Source organism: Canis lupus, chromosome 3, assembly GCF_011100685.1.
Source record: "Canis lupus familiaris isolate Mischka breed German Shepherd chromosome 3, alternate assembly UU_Cfam_GSD_1.0, whole genome shotgun sequence".
NCBI lineage: Eukaryota > Metazoa > Chordata > Mammalia > Carnivora > Canidae > Canis > Canis lupus.
In genome coordinates, this window is record NC_049224.1 from 5,489,207 (window position 1) to 5,511,213 (window position 22,007).

General features: G+C 34.1%; 2 long non-coding RNA genes across 3 annotated transcripts in view; one reads left to right on the plus strand and one right to left on the minus strand.

The window, feature by feature from the left end:
* Positions 1 to 22,007, minus strand: part of LOC111095086 — a 96,227-nt gene that overhangs the window by 38,565 nt on the left and 35,655 nt on the right. The window lies entirely within an intron of this gene.
* On the plus strand, positions 1,956 to 5,181 carry LOC111095084. Its single transcript, XR_005356574.1, has 2 exons — positions 1,956 to 2,265; positions 4,291 to 5,181. It is a non-coding gene; the product is annotated as an uncharacterized LOC111095084 (long non-coding RNA).

Here is a 22,007-nt window from a genome sequence, read left to right on the forward strand (position 1 = left end):
GATCCAATTAACTCTCTTCTTAATAGATACATCATGGTCTTACAATGTTCAACCAACTTTTTAGTTTCTAAAACAAGCACAGCTCCAGTGTTGCTCAGTCTTTCTTTCTTTCTTTCTTTCTTTCTTTCTTTCTTTCTTTCTTTCTTTCTTTCTTCTTTCTTTCTTTCAATTTTATAGGTTATTTTCTAATGTAAATAACAAGGTAACAGCTGAAATGTGGATAACAATAGTAGATATAAACAAGTACATTTACCGAAAAACAGACATGTTTTACTTAGATCATGAAGGAAAAGACTTAACTTCTGATAGATCATAATTTGTTTTCAGAGAAGAAAGAAGGAAGACTGATCCACATTCATAAAAGAATGATTGAGGCTTTTTTAATGACAAGCTTTATCATAGCAGTCATGGTTCTTAAACAGAAATCACTTGGGGAGGAAATTTAAGGCCACTAGGCTGGTAATAGGATGCTGCTCTGAGGAACAGGCTTTTGAGGCTGAAAATGAGAAATTAGAACGTGAGGAAGGATGTAGGAACTGCCCTAGATTATCCTTTTATTTTTCTCATCTGTTATAATATTCTAGCAATTGATCAATTTCACAGTAAATGCCTTATCACCATTTCAGCAGATGTTTGTCTGCTGTTGACCAATAATTAGAATCTTAAAGTTTAAGTTAGGAAAATTCACAGGGGTCAACAAATATATTTATTTCCAAATTTCCCTGAGCATAAGGGATACTAGGGAACTTGTTCCCCAGAGATCCTGATTCAAAATGTCTGTGGTGTGCCCCAGGAATTTATACTTTCAACAAATGCCTAGGTGATTCTATTGATCTAGCAATTGTGAGAATCTCTCATGTTATTGCCTTGGAGCTAAAAACTTTGAGACTCAGCATAGCAAACAAATGAATTGCAAGATCTCATAAACTGAAAGGAAGCTGAAACCAGTTAGTGCCAGACTTGTGTAAAGAATCCAGAACTCCTAACTTTCAGGCCAGAGCCCTTTTCTCTTTTAATTCAAGGTCTGACTAATGTGAAACAACAGTGCATGTCTTTGTATTATTTGGTATTCACCAGTCTACACCTTGAAAGAACAATGCATGTCAAAATAAGAATTGTTTTTGTCTTGTGTACTCATGAAAAGTAGAATAATCTACTCAAAACCCTTTTAACAAATTTTCATTTGTGAGGATTTAAAACTGGAACTTGACAAGTTTACAAGGACAGTTATAAACTGAAATAAGCTCCTGGGTGAGGCTTTAGAATCCTTTTCCTTAGGGATAGTTGTATTTTTAATATTTTTTGTTTTTGTTATTTTGTTTTTACATGGTATAGAACCAATAGATAGTGGAAAAAACAAGTTGACACATCTGGAAATATATGTTAGCACCATAATTTTATAATTTACCAAATTTTTCCTTTTGATTTCTACTTTCCTTCATTTGCAAGAAATTATTAATAATTATATGCATTAACATAGGACCTATAAATAAATACAAGGAAATAACACAGATATAGTATCTTAGATTAAACATATCATTTACAACCAAGAATTGGCAAAGCAATGAACAGAAACTCCTTTAAATTTATTTATCCATGTCACATCTCATTCTTGTCTTCTTGCCATCAGTAGTCACAAAGCAACTTAAAAAAACCAAAAGCATCAATAGTACAATAAAAAGAAAGAAAGAAATGGACTCAAGAAATACATAAAATGCAAAATCTTTAGGATTTGTTGTGGGTTGGGTATGGGAAAGGAAGGAAAGAGGTTATTTAAGAGCGACTCCAAGGCTTGCTGAATGACTGAAAGGACAATAGACCTAATCAGAAAAATGAGAGAATCATGGGTGAGGGCAGACTTTTGGTAGACTGTGGGGGAGGAAATATCAAAAGTTCAATTTTGAGGCTGTTGTGAGGGAGTTGGTTCTAAGAATTCTAAGTAACAATGCCAGTAATTCACTTGAATATTCAAGACTAGAGTTCCAAGGAGAGAGCTGAGATAAAGATATAAATATATGTTTACATGTATTTGGTAATTATTAAAATTATAATCATGAATAAGTTTTCCTGAAAATATGTAGGGCAAGAAAAAAAAAGGAAGAAAAGCAGGCCTAGGAACTTTGAGTTCTTTGAAGATTTCAACATAAACAGTAAAGGAAGTCCTGCAGCAGAAACTAATAACAGCAACATCGCTAGAAAGAAAACGAGAAAACAGTGGTGATAGAGAAGCTAATGGCCAATGGAGGGAGTCCCAAAGGGCAAAAAGTAATCAATATTTATAAATAAGATTTTATAACTAAAAAAATGAAGGCAAGTATTGACTGGATTTAGTGAAGTAGAGCAATGATACCCTTTTGATAAAGGAGAGCCATGTTGGAGGGAGTTGAAGAATGAGTAGACATATGAAAGGGGAGGCACTGATGATTAAAACATTACTAAAATAGAAATTAAATTAGTCTTGTAGTTGAAACGGGATGTGGGATTAAGGAAGGAGTTTTGATTGTTGTTATTTTTTTCCATTTGTTTTGTCTTAAGATAAGAAAGATATGAGATAATTCAGTGGAGATAGGGGAAGAAGGAAACACTGATAATGAGATTTCCTAGAAAAATAAGCAGCTTAGCCTCTGCTATGTCAACTGAATGTGCATCCTTTATGCTAACAGGATACTTGTATACTTAATTCATTAAATTGAGAGATTTATTTTGTTTTATTTGTTTTTATTCTAGGGGAAAGTTAGAAGTTGCCTAGATGTTAAGCCAATATGGAGTTGATTAAAGTATTGTATAAATGTAAAATAAATTATAATTGGGTCTTCAAAATTATCTACATTTTTATTATTGAACTGAAAATATTTTTAGCAGTATTATTCATGTTTTTCTCTTTTTACCTTATGCTTAGTAAAGTGTTTTACACACACATCATGAGTGTTTAAAAAACACTGACTAAATAAGTAGAGATATATACTACATGGAATAAAAACTCCATTACACAAACAGGTATACAAGGAATATTGACAGTTCTTCATTTTCTATAAATCAGCTTAATTTTGATGCCAAACTCTTACTTCATGGGAACTTGTGAAACATTCTGTGTCAATGTCCACTTGTGCTCTTTTGCTTCCAGCTCCTGGCAATGTTTATCTATGGGCTTCTTTGGCTCCTTCCAGTCTGTTATTTTGTCTTATGTGGGAAGTGAGAATCTTGGGCTGTAGGCCCAGGGTCCAGGATCTGGCCTCCTAGTGCATTAAGTATCCTTAGAGAGAATATCTTGACTCCTCTCAGGGTACCATCAAAGAGTTAGCACAGGTCCCTTTGGCTTATATGACTCCTGCCCATTTCTCTCATTTCCAGAAATGTTTAGCCAGTGAAGCACCTGCCCTTCTACATCTTCATTCTTCTAAATGGTTTTGGATTTTGGAAGCAAAAGACAGCACTATAATAAAACTTTCCTAAATCATAGAACATGTTACCTCTTATGGTCCAAAAGAGTAATATCTCAAATATTATCTGGCCAAATATATTAATTTTGTGAAAAAGTCCTGAGGATGTGGGATAGACAGATAGATGATAAATAGAGAAATGGAAAGATTGATAAAGTTTCTGTGTAATGAGACACTGTGGGGATTTTTAAATTTTGTTGCATTACTCGACTCATTTTCTTTTTTCTATTACTTTTAATGGTGTCTTTTCTAAGATATTATTTAATAAATGAAATAAATATGGAAAAAGGAAAAAATTAACTTTAATATCTGGAAACAAATGGTTTTCATTGGAAAGTACAGCATTGCCTAGAGTTGATACATGGCAGGGTCCACCAACAACTCCAGCTTCTGAATGGCCAGGAATATAGGTGTAAGAAATCCCTGTTTCTCATGTTTGCGCTTAAAAGCATATGCAACTGTTGCCTTGGGGATACACTATATTAATTACATGCTCACTTTTGAGTATTTTTCTTTTCTAAATAGTCATATTGTATGTGTTGCATACAGAATAACACCATTTTTTTTCAATGGACTCCATCCTGCTTTGCATTTAAGTAGTTTTTAGATATATTATGAAAAGGTCTCCAGTTACAGTCAGACGACAGAGTTTAATAAATCACAGAGAATGGAAATTTTATATGGGAAAAGGCATGTTCTATACCTTTGCCATTCAAAAATTTATAATTTATCCATAAAAGGATGTCTGCATGTTTATATCCCTTTTGAGCATATTCTTCAACTGACCAAGCTTTAGAAATGGTAGGCTCTATTCAGACTGTAATACTGTCCATGTTACTTGATCTTCCAGCTTTTCCTTTTTGACTTCACTCTCTGAGAAGTGTGAGATGGGAAATGGAAATCCTGTTTTCTTCTTTTCCCCGTAAGTAATCATTTGCTTTGACTAAATTCCTCTCAGTAATGCTGACAGGCATGCTGCCAACAACAGAGCATTCACTACTTATTGCTGTTGAACCTGCCCTGCTGGACTCAAGGCTACTCACCAAAGGAGCATATTCTGATCTCCTTCATAGAGCAAGCCAAAGTGAAGTATGAAATGATAGCTACCTACTGTTACTTTGGTTTGATTCTAAGAATTATACATGACCCATCTTTAATCTTCACTTTGTATAAAATTCCCCTTGCTCCTGAGGCCAACGAACTAGGAAGATTGAAGCAAAAGTAAAGCCTGTAAATATTCAAGGCTAATACTTTGTCAAAACAAGATCACACCATAATGAGTGTTATGCATACATTTAAGAAGACTCTCTTTTGTTCCCTTGTGCCTTTTGGGAATTCAGTTCCAGAAAGTAGCTGTCAGCTATCAGGTCAAAACTTCGGTTTAAGGATGTTGGGCAGCTGCTACTGGATGCAGAAGCAGAACAGAGAAGCTACAACTAGAAGAGTCAGGGACTTAGTGAAGCTGAACAAAAGACTAGGCAATGGATTCACAATAGGGGAAAAAACAAAACAAAACAAAACACCAAACCAGGTATCCAGAGGCAAATAAAAATTGAAGAACACCATGAAATAGCAGTTTGGAATCATGCTGGTGAGCAAAAGTTCCAGGCACATGGATCCTGGGAATCGTAACTCCCAGGATGGAGTGGACTCCTCAAAATGTGGGACTCACAACAGTGAAGGAAGAAGATTTTAGACTTTGCTTGGAGTCACTATTTAATAAAAATTAATTAAAATGTGATTATTTTACTTTTAATTACCTTTCAAACCTTTTCCAAGAAAAAAGTCTCAATTTAAATCCGTATGTTTCATAACTCTATGGTCATTTATTTTTTATCAGAAGGAAACCTAGTCTCTGGCTTAGAGGCTTAAATGTTGGGGTTTTTATCAAATGTATTTTATATCACCTCCTATTTTGGCAACTAATATTTTCCATTTTAATAACATAAATTTTTCTTTGAAACATATTTAAGGTGAACTTAAAGAGAAATAATAGGTAAATAATAGTTTTAATGTAACAGAGATGATTCTTAAAATGGCTGAAGTCCTGAAGATGGCACTCAGATGACAGACATTTGGGACATAGAGTTTTGAGTATGATGACACACTCTTACATGTACACCCGTTTCCCCCACCAATTAGAAGCTTTGTCTATTTTCATAGAGACTGAGAATACTGAACGCACACATGTACACCCAGACCCACACACACAAACAGATATTATTGTGAAGTGTGAGTGTGGGAAACCTACTTCCAGCTTTTTTTCTTATCCAATAAAGGAATTTGAAATGAAACAACAAGGACGCCTGGGTGGCTCAGAGTTTGATCGTCTGCCTTCCACTCAGGTGGAGATCCTGGAGTTCTGGGATCAAGTCCCACATTGGGCTCCCCGCAGGGAGCCTGCTTCTCCCTCTGCCTGTGTCTCTGCTTCTCTCTCTGTGTCTCTCATGAATGAATAAAAAAATTTGAAAAAAAAATGAAATGAAACAACAGCAGCAAACAATTTCAAACCACAAAAAAATAGTTTATTTTATGTTTTCAACTCCTCTGAGTTAAGGTGCTTACCCTTAGTGATCCCATTTCAGATTGTCAATGGCATTCTCCTTGGCTGATGACAACCGTGTTGTATAACCCCAGCATTCTGATCCCATGATGGAATGTAAGGTTTAAACATACTCCAAACAATATTACTTTGTGAAGAGTTTTTAGACTAGGAAGGTCTTTTTGTGGAATTGAAGCATTTTTAAAATTTATTTATTTATTTTTAAATTTATTTTAGCATAGTTCACACATAAGGTTGCATTGGTTGCAGAAACACAACGTAGTGACTTAACAGCTCTATATACATTATGGTTTGAATCTGTGAATAAAGCAATACTTTTCCATGATATCGTGAAACAAAAACAAGTTAGAATGGGAGTCAACTATCATAAATCAGCCTATATTCTAATAATAGAAAAGAGCTGTCTTGTCTTTTCTTTCATCTTGGATAACATGTTTAACTTTATATCTAGTAGTCCTGTCAATCTAAACCCACTGTTTTATAACAACTGAAATGTAACATACATATAAAATAGCTGATACCATAATAGTACAGTTCAAGGAACATAAAAACATGTTTATAATACAAGCACCCCATCCTTCCCGATTACAGTCACTACAGTCCGACAAGGATAACTGATATCCTGGCTTGTAATAGTTTAGATTAGTTTTCACACATTTTAAAAAATATATATAAATGAGATAATGCAGCATATACTATTTTATGCCTGATTTCTTACATTCAAAAATTTTTTTTGAGATTCAATGTTATGTTTACGAGTGCAATTGTAGATTGTTCATTTTTATGCTGTACATTTATTTGTGAAAAGATATTGAATTTCAGAGCAGAGAATTGCAAATTCAAACTACACTGAGATACTATTTTTATCTATCAGATTGGGCAAAATTAAGGAGTGGAACAACAGAATCTATTGGTGAGCCTGTGTGATTACTTTCAGACTTTGTAGGCTGGAATGCAAATTGGTATTCTGCTTAAGAAGCACACACAATTACATGCATATTTAGTTTTTGATCCAGTCCTCTCACTTCTAGGAATTTAACCTGCAGATATGCCTATAACAATATATATAAACACTAAAAATATTATATAATTTAGGGAAACACTGTTTGGAACTGGAAAATACTGGAAATAATCTATATGTCCATACATAGGAGGATGCTTGAATAGATGATAGCACATTCCCACAAAGGAGAGCTACATAATTTATTTTATTATTTTTAAAAGATTTATTTATTTGTGAGAGACACACAGAGAGAGACAGAGAGAGACACAGGCAGAGGGAGAAGCAGGCTCCTCAAGGGAAGCCTGACGTGGGACTTGATCCCAGGACTCTGGGATCATGCCCTGAGCCAAAGGCAGAAGCTCAACCACTGAGCCACCCAGGCGTCCTGAGAGTTACATAATTAAAAAAAAAAAAAAAGAAAGAAAGAAAGAAAAAATAATTTTATGTATAGACTTGGAGTGATTTCCAAAATGTATTTTAAGTAAGAAAGGCAAGGCACAAAAAGTGTCTTATTTTTCTTTTTGATTAAGAAAGAATGTAAAATTTAAAAAATACATAAATGTAGTTCTCTCTAGTGCAAAACAAAAGCTATGGGATGCATATGCTAGTTATTACTGGGACCGGTTAATATCAAGGGATGATTGTGATGGTGTGGAAAGGATAAAGAAATGGGGGAGGCATTCAATTTTCCCACAGTCTCACTAATACTTGTTATTTTTTGTTTTAATTTTTGTTGAAAACTGTCCTAAAGAGCTGTGAGATGATTTGCTTTTCCCTAATAATTAGTGCTACTTAATATTTTTTTATATACCTGGTGCCCATTTGTATGTCTTCTTTGGAATGTGTATCCAACTCCTTTGACCATTTTAAGGATCAGGTTCCTTATTCATGCCTGCCGGGAGGCAGGAAGGAGGACACAGGCCTTACTTACAGGCAGGGGCCGAGGGTGGGGTGCTATGGTCGTTCTGTTATGTAGGAGGGTGTTGGATGGTCGGCGGGATTTTTTTGCTTTTCTTGTTTGTTTTTTCTTATTCAGTCCTTCCTTATTCCTTCCTTCCTCCTCCTTCATTCCTTCCTTCCTTCCTTCCTTCCTTTTTTCTTTCTTTTCTTTCTTTACTTTTTCTTTTCTTTCTTTCTGGAGATTGTGATTGCAATAGGAAGGAACAGTGAGAGAGGGAGAGGGAACCCTAAGCAGGCTCCACACCCAGCAAGGAGCCAACAGGTGGCTTGGTTCTGCACAACCTTGAGATCATCACCTGAGCCAAAAGTCAAGAATCTGTCACCTAACTGATTGTGTTATTCACCACCGTCCATTTCTTTCTTTTATCCCACTGTTAAGTTGTAGGAGTTCCTTATATATTTTGGAAGTGTAACCTTTATGGATAAATGGTTTGCAAATATTTTCTCATTTCATAAGTTGTCTTTTACCACTTGTTTGTTCGTTTCTTTATTTACTGCTGTGTAGAAGCTTATTAGTTTGTTACCACTTGTCTATTTTTGCTTTTGTTGCCTGTACCTTTGGTGTTACATCCAAGAAATTATTTCCAAGACAAGGTCAGGAAGTTTTCCCCTATGTTTGCTTCTAGGAGTTTTGTAATTTCAGATTTTACCACATCCACATATGCAAAGAGAGACACAAGGAAGCTTTTGGAGGTGACAGTTATACTTTTTATGGTAATGGTAATGCAAGAGTACACTATGTCCGAATTCACCAAATTGTGTACATTAATTATATGCAGTGTTCTGTATGCTGATTATATACCTCAATAAAGGAAAAAGAAATGATTTGTAAATTTTTAGTGGGAGGAAGTGACACTTCTCTGGGTATGCCTTCTGGTACTGTTTCATTTTTTTTTTTTTTAAAGTAAGGTCAAAATAGAAATGGAATTCCAATGAAAAACAAATTAATTAAGTCATATTTCAAATAAATACCATAACTACCCTAAAGGTTAAAGAAAAACTAGCCCTAAGCACAAATATATATTAATATATTGGAAATTAGCAAATGAATAACAAATAAACCAATAAGCAAATAAATAAACAGGGAAAATAAGAAAGCTCCTCTTTCTAGTATAAGGCCAAGTAACCAATGTGGAAATAATGATCAAATTATACTTAAGACAATCATCATCATAAGTTCAAGCAGAGATCATTAATGTTAAAATGAACAGGTGAAAGTTTGAGAGAGTTATTTATATGGCCTTAAAGTATTTCCATACATGTATTTATTAATTACAAAGGGAAAAATAAGTGTTTAGGAGAAACGTTGCAGAAAACCACCTTAACCAAGAGATCCAAATAGTATTATCAATAATGGGAAAAATCGGCCTCACATTCTACCTGATATTATTGCTGGAAAGACCACAAAATCATTCCTGTGATATCTCTATCCAAACTGCATAATCTGAATCCAATCATGAGAAAACAATAGTGATCCCAAAGTGAAGGACATTTTACAAAATAACTGTCCTGTACTCTTCAAAAATATCAATGTACCGAAATTCAAAGACTGCAAATCTATTTCAGAATCAGGGAGTCTAAAGAATCAACTGGAGGCAATATATAACCTGTAATCTTATTTTATTTTATTATTTTATTTTTAAAAGATTTTTTATGTCAGAGAGCACACAGGGGGAGAGGCAGAGGAAGAGAGAGAGAGAAACTCAAGTAGGCTCCATGTTGAGTGTAAAGGCTGCTATGGGGCTCGATCTTACCACCTTGAGATCAGACCTGAGCCAAAACCAAGAGTGAGATGCTCAACCGACTACAACACCCTGGTGCTCCTAGAATTTTATTTTTTATAAAGAACGTTACTGGAAAATGGATTAAATCTGAATATTATCAGTCAGAGAATCAGATCAAATTAATTACCTTTTAATAATTTTACTGTAGTTGTAAAAGAGAATGTCCTTGATCCTTAGAAAAGGAAATTTAAGTATTTCAGATAAATGGATATGTCTGAAAATTATTATCCAATGGTTGTGGGGAAAATATGCATATATATCACATGTAGAGAAAATAAATTATAAAATATCAACTATCATTGTACACATAGGTATGGATATATATTCACATATGCATGTGGTATGTATATATACTTATATGTGTATTATATATGTATATATAATACACATATTTTAAATTTGGGGTATCTGGATGGTAAAAGGTATGTAGAATTCTTTACATAGGATTTTTTTGGTATTCCTGAACTTTTCTGTAAGTGTGAAATTATGTCAAAATGAAAAGATGAAAATTTTTTTAAAAAGAAGTCTAGGACAAGCACACCCAAAATTTTACAGAGAGTGTCAAAGAATCAGGTGCTACTCCTTAGTAGAAAATGGAATAGTAGAATTCCAGGCTAGAAAAGGTAGTAAAGGGAAGGTTAGAAAGGTACTTAGACATTAGTTGCTATGGCAAACAGGCTAATTTTGCCCAGTAGAATCTCTTTCACCCAGAACTTCTTAACTCAGTAATATATGCATGTACCAAACCATATACTCTTGTACTTTAAAGTTGTGGCCTGGAATTGAACAAAAAACTCCACATTTCCTTGAAAATACTGGTGAACTTGACACCTTATCTCTCTATCCTTTAGCTCTACTGATGACTAGAAAGTGGACATTAATTAATTGAGGCAGTCTTGTACATTTCCTATTTTCAAATATAAATTCCCCTTCAGTAAAATAATCATGGTGCTTTTTATAAGGTTTTTAGTGGCTTTTATATAATGATAATGTGCTTACATTTGCAAGGTTTGCTTGACTTTCACAAGTGGTTTAAAATGGGCAAGGAAATCTTTTCAATGTATTTACATAATTAGTACTTATTTAAGGCTGATATACAAGCTTAATTATTTAAAATACAAACAGGATTTAATTAACAAGTATGCTAATTGTGCTAATTTAGAAATTAGGCTCAATTCAATCTTCTTTGCAAAACTTTGAAAGGGAATGGATTATAGTCAAATATAGAAGATGTAAATATATTGGAATTTCTTTGAAATACGTTATTTGATTTCAGTATTTCATTGTTAGTATTTAGAACTCGTGTATTGTGTGTAAAATACCTTGTAAATTTTGCAAAGTTTAAAAATGTCATTTGACATTATCTCAGCTTATTTTTTTCAGTATGAAATGTATATTAAGACATGGCTTGAACAGCCACACTGACCTTTAAATTAAAAAAAAATAAAATAAAAAGCAGTGTTAGTGTTTTTGATTTGACAGACCTCAAAGACAAGTTAAACTTCCTGCTAACAGCTAGAGGGAAAAACAAAGTGTGGTATTGGCTTGCAATTATAACCTTTGCTGAGAAAAATGTTGACTCTGAAAGCCAGCAAAACAAAGTTTTCACTTAGATATTCATAGCTATTGTTTCTTATATCTGTGAATAAATAGTGACAACAAATGATAAATAATTCCAAAATTCTACTGAAAATAAAAATTCTTTATTTTGTGGTTACAAAGAGCCTAAATAAAAAGACTTCCTTTACAGAAAATATCTGCCATAGAAGAAGTACTTTTTTCTTTTTTTTTTTGGATAAGTCTAATTTGTTAGGGCTTACCATAAGATTTCTGGCAAATGTAATTTACGTGGAGGCATCTATATTCAAAAGATTCTGATTAAGTACCTACTACATGCCAGACTAATCTGAAAATATTTTATTGAAGACAAATTTTTAAATATTATGTCAGTGTCTGAGTGATCAGCTGTGCTGATATTTATAGAAGAGTATATATAGAATACAAAAGAAATGATAAGGTTTTAAAAAATGACAAGAGGAGAGTGTCAATTGCCAGAGGTGACAGATTATGGCAATTTATTCTCTTACTTCTCGTGGATGCTTATAAAAACTAAAATAATCTGGAACATTTTATTTAATACTTTTTTGATTTAAATAAAAACTGGTAGTCTACAGTAGGTCAATTTCTGAAACTCCTTTTCTTTATAAGAATATTTTTGTGTAGTTTATATGAAGCCCAGCAACAGATGCCTTTTCTTATTCAACTGGATTGAAGTGAGGATGCAATTTTTCTATCATACTTTTTAATATAAACTTTATGATTTCATTGCACTGAGGATTAGCTTTGTATTATATTATTTCTGTTATACATGATATATATGTATAATTGTGTACATTTTCTTTTTTCTCTCTTAATTTTAATTTGTCATCAAAACTACCAAGAAGTTAAAGAGAAAAGAGTCCACTATGGTGTCTTCTATAAAATGAAAGAGTGTGAAGTTTATGTACCGGAATTACATGAATTTAGTTTAGCTCTATACTTGCAATGAGTATTATAATGGCAGTTCACTTTATAATGCTTTTCTACTCTATTTTATTTTAATTAAAAAAAAATTATTCATTTGAGAGAGGGAGAGAGAGATAGGGAGAGAGAGCCCTAGCACAGGGCAGAGGGAGAAGCAGGCTCTGCACCAAGTAGGAAGCTCAACGTGGGTCTTGATTCCAGGACCCCTGGATCATGAACTGAAACAAAGGCAGATGCTTAAATGACTGAGCCACCCAGGTACCCATTTTCCTACTCTACTTTAATGTTTTAATTATTTAGAAAACTAATAGACAATTGCATCATGAAATTATTTGTTACTGAGGAATTTTTAAATAATAGAGCAAAGAGAAGAGAGAGGAAAAAATAGGAGAGAAATAGGATTTTGTGTATAGAAAACTAAATGTTTAGGGAAATTCTGATAAGTAAACATGGGAGCAAGCTAAAGGAACCTTTGTTTTAAAAGCTGGATCTTAAGAATGGTTAAATGAAACATCATTTTCTTTTTTTCCTGTGAACAACCGATAAATCAGAAGAAAATAAGACTCTCCGGCATGAAAGGATGAAGGTAACTCTAACCACACTGAATCAGTTAAAGCAAACTTTATATTGGTTTTTGTTCACAAATGTCATGTCCACTGCATTTTGCCTTTGGTTTCCTTTCATTTGAAACCCTAGGAAACCTGAAACTCAAAATAAAATTCCTACCCTTTGCTGAGCTCTGTGGGTTTGGAAACTTCTCTAGGGTTTAGTTCATTTCTTCATTCTTACCAACTGGCATAAGAATTAGACACCAAACCCAGATGAAACCACAAAAATTGGTCTCAAAACAGCCCTGGCTATCAAGAGAAAGCAAAATGTTAAGCTTATAGGTTCACTGAATGGTTCAGGGTTTTGGAAACTATTCACATTATACTTGGCCCTTTTTATCTCTATTCTCGACCCCAAACTAAGAAATCCCTTAGGATTTAAGGTTTCAGTTTTAGGACAGAAGCTTGGATCTTAACAACAGAAACTTTCTTACATAGATACTCAAGGAAAGAGAATTGTATGTATTTCAATCTCATGAAAAGATAAATTTAAAATTTACCTAAATTTGCATCATTACTATAAAAACTTGTAAAATGTAAACTAATCTCCTAATTATAGACTAAGATTGATGAAATATCACTGACTCACTAGATTATCCAAACTGTGATGAGTGGTGTATAGTGAAGATATTTAGTAGCTAAGTAATTTAAGAAAATTAAAATACACAGTGTTTTTGGAATAGTTAAAATTTTAACTGCAATATAAATAAAGTTTAATATTGACTTGCATTTAAAAATAGGAACTAAAATTCCAATTACATTTTGTAATTGCGGGAATAAACAAAAGTAGGCAAAAGTGAGTCATGTTCATCTTTTATACTTTGAAAATAATCTACACATTTTTTTCTACCATCTCTGACCTACGGAATGATGGTCATCTGCTGCTCTCATATTTGAGTTCCACTAATGTCTTCCCATTCAAACCAGAAGATTTACTTTGTCTAAAAACCAATGCTAAAAATAAAACCCAAAACAAAATATCTTGCATTGACTAGATGCCTTGTTAGGATTAAATTTGGATTGAATTTGTTTTCTTAACTAACCTATACACACAGAAACACAAACACACACACTACTTTTCCTAACAAATTTTAAGTCTACAAAACAGTATCACTATAAGTCTCTATCCCTTTTAATGAACTTTTGGAACCCTTAGCCAACTGTCTATCTATTTCACTTTGGCCAGAACTGCATCAAATAGCAACTTTCTAAAGGAAGGTAGTCTGTGAATACAAGCATTTTTAATTGGACACAATATTGCCATTAAAAAATAAGCATGTTTTTAGTAAAACAATAAAGGAATCAATACTATATATTAAGCCACAACCAGCACTATCTACTAATTTTTTAAAATTCACCTTATTTTTAAAAAAATTGAAAACAATAATCCTTGCCATTTATTTTCATATGGCTAAGAATAAAGAAGTGTGTAAAGTGATTAACTTAGTTGAGAATTTTCCAGAGATGCAGAAAGATAGTAGCCTTTAGATGAAAAAAGCACATAGAATAGGATAATTAAAATAAATCCAAGTTTATAAACTGCAGTGGAACTCCAGGGGGTAAAGGGTGGAAGATATCCTAAAGGCAACAACAGAGGGAGGGAAAAAAAAAAATTCAGAGGGAAGGGAAAAAATATCTGCAAATGAACAATACTTTTAAAAAGATTTTTTTATTTATTCATGAGAGACACACAGAGAGAGGTAGAGACACAGGCAGAGGGAGAAGCAGGCTGCCTGCAGGGAGCCCAGTGTGAGTGAGACTCAATCCCAGGACTCCGGGGTCACGACCTGGGCTGAAGGCAGATGCTCAACCACTGAGTCACCCAGGAGACCCCAAATGAACAATAACTTGATTAAGAGCTTTAAAGTAAAACTAAAAAAGCATTAGTGACTAGTTGAGAGGTGAAAATTAAACAAGATATAGCTAAAAGAATAGATTAAGATAATATAAAAGGTATAAAGAGAGTAATTTTAGTGTTTTAAAGACTGATTTTCGCAGCAGAATCAACTTGCTGATCAAACTGAGAATTTGCCATGTTGTAGGTATCCATTTTAGAAAATTAAAGTTAACCTTAAAAAGGATCAGATTAGAATATAAAGAACATAGGGAATAAAGAATGACATGATCACTCCAATTAAAAGCAATAAATGATTGAGGAAATAAAAACCTAGCACATAGAATACAAAATAAGATAGTGGACAGAAGTAAACATGCATCAGTAATGATAATAAACTGTCTACACATAACAGTTAATGCCAAAAATATTCAGAATGAGCAAACACTTAAAATTATTACAATGTGATGTTTATAAATGTGATTAAAATGTAATCTCTCAGAAATTTTCAAAATACAGAGATAGAGACTATATATTAAGTTTTAAAAACTTTTGTATAAGTATGTCTGTTATAGACATTTCTGAGGAAAAATTATAGATATGAACAGTATTGGTACTTTTCTATTTTTATTTTATACCTATAGCTCTCTTAAGTCATATAGTATGTTGTCAAAAATATCAATGAATCAATTAAAAAACAACAAACAATTCTTTAGGAAGAATCTTTAAGTAACCTGACCTATATACAATATACATATGTATTAGTTAGATGAGGTCACAAAGGTGAGATCCACATCATGGGATTAGTAGCCTTTCAATAAGAGAAAGGAGAAAGATCTCTCTCTGTTTTCACCTATAAAAGAAAAATCCTGTGAGGACATACTGACAAGGCAGCCATCTGCAAGCCAGCAAAAGAGCCCTCACAGGGAAAGTCAGCTGGCACTTCTATCTTGGGTTTCCAGTTTCCAGAACGGTAAGAAATAAATTTCAGTGGGGTAAGCCACTCACTCTATGTTGTTTTCTTATAATAACTCAAGCAAATTAATACAAGCAGGTGTTAGATTATTTGGGAATAGTATAAGCAACTAACTTCCAATGAAAAGAAAACTCAGATGTAACAAAGATTCCTAGAGGTACAAAAATTACCAAAATGGAGTCAAGAAAAAAAAATACTGATAAAAACTGTAATACTCAGATTTTTGTGGGAGAGTTCTAAAAAATTTTGAAGGAAGACAAGTTCTTTCTTATAAAGACAGTTTCACAAAACAGGAAAAAGAAAGGAATCAATATTTGGCAAGTACAGTAACAAAATATAAATTATAGTATTTAATATAATATTAAAGTAAAAACCTATGAGGTATTTCAGAATAATAATATGTGCTAGAACTTTATAGGCACTATAATAACATTTATTTTAATACATATACAAATATTGAACAATAAAAATTTTTTGAAGGAGATACATTCTACATGCATATATAGGTAGATAATATATTAACAATGTCAGTTCTCCCCAGAATGAATCTATAAATTCTTTGCAATCATTTTTTTTTAAATTTTTTATTTATTTATGATAGTCACACAGAGAGAGAGAGAGAGAGAGGCAGAGACATAGGCAGAGGGAGAAGCAGGCTCCATGCACCGGGAGCCCAACGTGGGATTCGATTCCGGGTCTCCAGGATCACGCCCTGGGCCAAAGGCAGGCGCTAAACCGCTGCGCCACCCAGGGATTCAATTCTTTGCAATCCTACTCAAATTCTAGTAGGATTCTTTTCAAAGCTAGAGAATCTGATCCAGAAGTTTATATGGATGAGTGAAAAGTCAAACACCAAAAAACAATTCTGAAGAAGAAAACTAACTATATTTGTGTGGGAAGCCGAGAGAGGCTCTCCTGGTCTGCCTAATATTTTGACTTAGTGTAAAAATTTAATAACTGCAATCAAATGCTGTTTGTAAAGGGATTTAAGAATTGAATATAACTAAGAGCTCAGAAGGAGATCCAAATCATATAAAAACTTGATATGTGACAGAAGTAGTACTGTGATTTTATGAGGTATGGGTATAATGGAAATACAGTCAATACCTGTCACTGGTACCTTTGCAGCACATATGAGTAAATGGTTCCTATTTTACATAGCACCCCAAAACAAATTCCAGATGAATTAATGAAAGAAGTTTGAAAAGCAAAACTTTAAAACATTTAAAAATCAGCATAGATGTAACCAACCAAATATGAGTTTATGATATCAAAATGTCTCCCATATTACATAAAAGATAAGCAATCTAAAAAAACATTGGAAATTCATATAAGCAGTTCATAAAAATGGATGATCAATATGTATATGAAAATAGAATTCTTTAGTTATGAAGTGTAATCCACTTTTGTATAAAGTTATGTTTCCATGGTCATGCAATTGCTGCAAGCCTGAGACCACACTTCGACCAACAACGCCTAAAGAATCTCCCTATGTGCAAAAGGATGCCTGTAATTCCTGTGGGCAGTTGATAAATTGGAAGCTTCATAAAAAGTAGATCATAGAAATAAAGTCTTCTGCAGTCATACATTGAAATACTGTCTAGTTATTAAACCAAATTTAAGTGTAACAAGCAGAATACATTTGGAAAAATTAATGTCGCTTTTTAAATGTTGCAACAAAAACCTTACACTATAATAGCATATCCAATTAGAACATACCCATTATCCTTTAAATGTGGTTATGTGTGAATGATTATTTACATAACACATAAATCATTCAAATGAATTATATATATCAAAATAAGCATAATGTTTTCCGCTCTGATTGGAAGAAGGAATGTGGGATGAGTGGAGTAGGTTTTACCTATAGTTCTCCATATGTGTGCTGTTTTAAAGATTTTATTTATTTATTTATTTATTTATTTATTTATTTATTTAAGAAAGGGAGTGCTGGCGTGGTGGTGGGGAGGAGGGCAGGGAGAGGTCCCAAAGGCGGAGCCCCACATGGGGCTTGGTCCCACGACTCTGAGATTACAACCTGAGCCAAAACCAAGAGCTGGATGCTCAATCAACTGAACACTCCCCTGCATGTGTTTAGTAACAAAAGGTACAATAAAATATTAGTTTTCAATCATTACAATAGTGAAGTTTTAAAAATGTAGACGTTAAGTACATAGTACATTATTTCCTGTAGGTGTGAAACATTTCCTAATTAAAAGTTTAAAATATATTACCCTTATCAATAACAATTTCTCAATAGAAAACAGATCTATATTATCAAAATGATTTTTTTAATGTGATGACATTCCCTTATATATTATCTAATTGTCATTCTGTGATCAATTGAAATTCAAATCAAAACCATTCCTAAAACATAGCTGTGATAGGAAGCACAACTCAAAACCACAGTGAGATATCACCTAATACCTGTCAGAAAGATAGAATCAAAACGACAAGAAATAATGGTGTTGGTGAGGATGTGGAGAAAAACGAACCCTCGCACACTGTGCTAGGAATGTGAATTAGTACAGCCACAGTGGAAGACAGTAGAGAGGTTCCTCAAAAACCTAAAAATAGAAATTCTACATGATACAGTAATTCCACTGTTGGGTATTTGCCCACAGAAAATGAAAACACCAATTTGCTAATTTGAAAAGACAAATGTACCCCTACATTTATTGCAGCATTACTTACAATAGCCAAGGTATGAAGGCAATCTTTGTGTGCATAGATAGATAAATGAACAAAGAATATGTGAGATATATATATATAGAGAGAGACTATTACTCAGCTCTAAAAAAGATGAGTTTTTGCCATTTATGAACACATAGATGTACATAGAGGGTATTATGCTAAGTAAGCTAAGTCCGGCAGAGAAAAACAGGTATATAATTTCACCTCCATTTGGAATCTAAAAAACAATTGAGCAAACAAAAAGCAGAATCAGATCTACAGATACAGAGAAGAAACTGAGGGCCGGCAAAACAGGTGAAGGGAAGTGGGGGATAAGAGTTCCAGGTATGGAATGAATAAACTATGGGGATAAAAGGAGAGCATAAGGAATATAGTCTAGTCGGTGGTACTGTAACAGTGTTGTGTGGCGACAGATGGTAGCTACACTCATGGTGTACACAACAGAATGTATACACTGGTTGAGTCACTGTGTTGTACACCTGAGATTAATGCAGGATCGTGAGTCAACTATACTCAAATTTTTAACATAGATAAATAAGTAAATACAGCAGGGGGGTGGTGAGAGACTTCTACTGTTTGGGTTAAGCTGAGGAGCTGAGCATGCAAATGAAGAAATACACAGTATTTTCCTCTAAACTAAATGTGGTGAGTCAAAGGAGAAACAGCTATGATGGTGGGTTTAAGGGTCATCTTGACTGGGCTTTGCTGCCCCCCCCATTAATCAATCAAACACTCATCTTACTATTACTGTTCTGGAGCTGTGGTTTATGTCTACAATCACCCAACTTTAAGGAAAGGAGATTATCCTCACTAATGTGAGTGGGCCCCATCTAGTCCCTCAAAGGCTTTTAGAGCCAAAGTGAGGTTTTCCTCAGAAAGATGAAATTCTCCCTCAAGACCACATGTGACATTAGCGTCTGAGAGCTGCTACCCTGAGGGAATGTTGCACAGATCCCCAACTGGCCCCACAACTGTGCAAGCCAGTGCTTCCAAATAAATTGTTTATGTGTGTCTGGGTGTCTTCTATTGTTCTGTTTCTTCAGAGACGGGCTGATACAATTGCAAATGGTGCTTCCTAAAGGAATTCACAAGTATTGTTTAAGTTCACTTTAAACAGTTTGGTGTGAGAGTGTGTGCACACATGTACATGTGCAGATTTGCATTTTGTGTGTTTTAGAGACTTTATGCTGATTTTTTTTTTTTAGTTTTTAGTTTTTATTTCTTCTGTAGTTTCTTGTCTGTAGAAAACTGTAGGCTACTGATGTGACATTATCCCTCACTTCTTTGCCAACGAAATCACAATTTTTTCAGGTCTATACCCCTAAGAAAGTTACTCCATGCCCAACTACAGGGTAAATCTTATAAATCTGAGCCTATTGTAGTATTATTTCTCTTTCCAATGATTGATCAAAGGTTGTGCATAGGACAAATTTCTGGGCGTTGATATGCAATGATAGGTCTACTGGAAGGTCTACAGGAAAACTGGAAGAGGTGGTTCCTTTTCTCCTTCTCCATGTTGCGATGTCAGATGGAATGCCTGGAATTGCAACCATCATTCAACTATGACGGGAGCTCATCTGAATTAAATATGCCTTTTGGTATATTTCACAGTTTCTTCCTTTTTCGCTAATCTAGGCTAGATTTTTCTGTAACTTATAGCTTAAGTCATCCTAACATATATACTTTCATATTTTTTTCTTTAGAAATTGTAACAAAATATGTAATGCCAACTACCAAGTCCACTGCATTTCAACTAACAGGGTAATTTAAGACTTGAACATTAAACACCAGAATATTACAGTACATTCAGTGAAACCTAATATCTTGGAAGAGACTCTTCAAAGACCCAGTTTGAGTGAATTCAACTAATGACACTTAATTGCAGATTTTTTTGGCTGGTTTCGGTCAATTGAAGGCATTATTAATGTGGAGTGCAAATGGATCTAAATTCAAAAAAGCATTCATTCCAATTCTATTCTCATAATACTAATAGAGTATAGACCAATCTTTGTTAACTACTGAAAATACTTCTCAACCACATCTGATTAATTGGGTAGACTGATAGAAATCTCTATTTGAAGAGCAGAATATTGCCTTATCAGATTGCTCACCTTTGATTCTTTTTCCAAATTAGAAGCATTTACAGAAGAATTACCTGAGAGGCTATACCACTAATAACCACTCATTTTCTTTTATATATTGCCTGAAATAGGAATGTTAACTGTTTATAACACACACATTTAAATTTCTTTAGTAGAGAGAGAAAGAGAGCATGAGCAGGGGGAGGGGCAGAGGGAGAGGCCGACTCCCCACTGAGCAGGGAGCCCAGCCCAGGGCGATCCCAGGACCTTGGGATCATGACCTGAGCTGAAGGCAGATGCTTAACCAACTGAGCCACCCAGGCACCCCATGTTTTGTATTTTTTAATGAAAATAGAATATAATGCAGTCTTTCTCTTGCTGTGGATCTGAACTAATTATTAAAATGACAAAAATGGCAACAACAACCAAAGTAACTCTTTAATCTCAAAGCTTTGTTTAAATACCAACAATTCCACAGAGATCTCTATGAATCATGCCCGTCTTAATTCACCTAATTATTGCATATATTTGGCAAACTATGTATTTTCAATACTCAATACTTTCAACTGCTTGTATTTCAGTCTGGTGGGTAGGATATTCTATATCTCACCTATAAGGTTTGCCTTTTTTTTTTTTTTTTTTAGGTGTGCTACTTAGATAATACAGAAGTTGACTTGATTCAATAGTCTAACAACAATATAAAGGAATGAATCACTGGAAGTCAGAGTTCATTCAGAACTTCCCCACTGATGGGGCTACATCATAGGAGATCAGGCTCTTTCACTGGGGAGCAATAAAATGTCATTGGTTTTTCATATTATCTCTTATGTCATGTTACCCAGAAAGGAGTCCTATATAATCTCCTACCTACGTGAGAGTGGGCATGGGCAGGGATGGATCAGTTTTAGCCTGGTTCTCAGGATGTAGGGGGCCAGGGTTCTCACCACTCAATTTGTCTATTTATACCAAATCTTTTCACAGCACTCCCAATCTCCACACTCTGCTCTGCCTTCCATCTCTGGTGGAATGAGAGAGGCCGGTTTCCTGACTACAGATCTAGGAGAGGTGACCCAACTTGCCCTCGAATTTGTGATACAAACTTCTAGCTAATCTTTCCATATTCAACCAATCCCTACATCATGGCCTTCAGCAATACCAGGAATCTCAAGTTCCTGAGGATGTGTTTGGCTTTCTGACCTTCATGGTCTTGCTTCTTCTTAGAATTTCTCTCTCTACCCTGCCATATTTGGTTAGACTTAGATGGTCTTCAGTCTGCAATGTAACTTACCACGTGTCCTCCATTTGTCCAATTTCTGGTCAATGGTTGTCTAAAATTCTGTTCTCATCGTCTTTGTGGTTTTATAGCTTTCTAATAGTTGCATCGTTATTTTGTGAAGTATCAGAATGGAGTAAAAATAAATGCAATGTATCAATCTTTCATATAAAAATACAGGTACTCTATAAAATGGCATTGTCATATTGCCAAGCAGTCTTACATTTGCATTATGTGTTCTTCTGTGCTTTAGGATGATTATAAAAAA